Source organism: Mus caroli, chromosome 3 (genome assembly GCF_900094665.2).
Source record: "Mus caroli chromosome 3, CAROLI_EIJ_v1.1, whole genome shotgun sequence".
Lineage (NCBI taxonomy): Eukaryota > Metazoa > Chordata > Mammalia > Rodentia > Muridae > Mus > Mus caroli.
The window spans coordinates 14,543,789-14,545,043 of NC_034572.1; the positions used below are offsets into that span (position 1 = coordinate 14,543,789).

General features: G+C 49.9%; 1 pseudogene; it reads right to left on the bottom strand.

The window, feature by feature from the left end:
* Window positions 1–6: 6 nt before the first annotated feature.
* Window positions 7–765, bottom strand: LOC110291643 (annotated as a pseudogene).
* Window positions 766–1,255: the final 490 nt, after the last annotated feature.

A 1,255-nucleotide genomic window follows, 5' to 3' on the forward strand; every position in this document is an offset into this window, starting at 1 on the left:
TAGTCCCTCCCAGCCCAGCCTTTCCTTTTGGCATGGCAGCTGCAGGCCACTTTGGGAGACAGGGTGACAGCCCTCACCCGGGGGAGCAGCAATGGGCAGTAGTAGCAGCAGCAGGTCATGGTGGGGTTGGGAGTGTTAGTCTGGCCAGCTAGTGCTCATCCCTCTGGCNGGTGTCTGATGAGGACAGGGACCTGGGGACACTGAAGAAGCTCAGTCGGCAGTAAAGACACGACTGGAAATGTCATCAAGGAGCCAGTCGATGCCAGGCAGCAGGTCTTCCCCTGTGACGGCACTGCAGCCCTGGATGCGCCAGTGGTGGCTGCGGATGGAGTCCAGCTCCAGGGCCTCCTGAATAGCATTACAGGACAGTGCTCCAGGCAGGTCCTGCTTGTTGGCAAAGATGAGGAGGGTTGCTCCAGCCAGGCGCTCCTCCACCAGTAGGCTCTGCAGCTCTCGCTGACAGTCCTGCATGCGCTGGAGGTCGGCGCTGTCCACCACCCAGATGAGGGCATCTGTGCTCTCAAAGTAGTTCCTCCAGTAGGAGCGCAGAGACTTCTGGCCACCCACATCCCAGATGTTCAGCTTGAATCCGCGGTGCTCCAGGGTCTTGATGTTGAAGCCCAGTGTCGGGGAGATGGTGTCCACGTCTTCTCCATTGAACTTCTTGAGGATGGTTGTTTTGCCAGCGTTGTCCAAGCCAAGCATGAGCAGCCGCAGCTCTCGCTCTTTCTGCTTCATCTTCTTCAGAATGGTCAGAAGCCCCATCCTTTCTTTCTTTTCTTTCTTTCTTTTTTTTGTAGACCAGGCTGGCTTTGAACTCAGAAATCCGACTGCCTCTGCCTCCCAAGTGCTGGGATTAAAGGCGTGCGCCACCACGGTCAGCTGAGATTATCTTCTTAATGTATTACTGACTTCTGTTTGCAAGTGTTTTGTTGAGGATTTATGTTCATCAAAGATATTTGTGTATGATTTTTGTTTGTGTTCTCTGGTTTTGGTTTCAAGGTAAAAATGGAAGCATTTCTTCCCTTTACATTTTATAGACTAATCTGAGGAACTCTGACCTTAGTTCTTTTTAAACATCTTATGAATTTCAACAGTGAGTCCTTGGTTCTACACCTTTCCCTTTTTGGGGAACCATTACTCTTTTAATCTCATTGCTCATTATGTATCTGTCTAAGTTGCTTATGAGTCTCTTGGTTCAGTTTTGGTACATCATATGTGGCTAGCAATGTATTCACTTCTAAGTTATCTATTT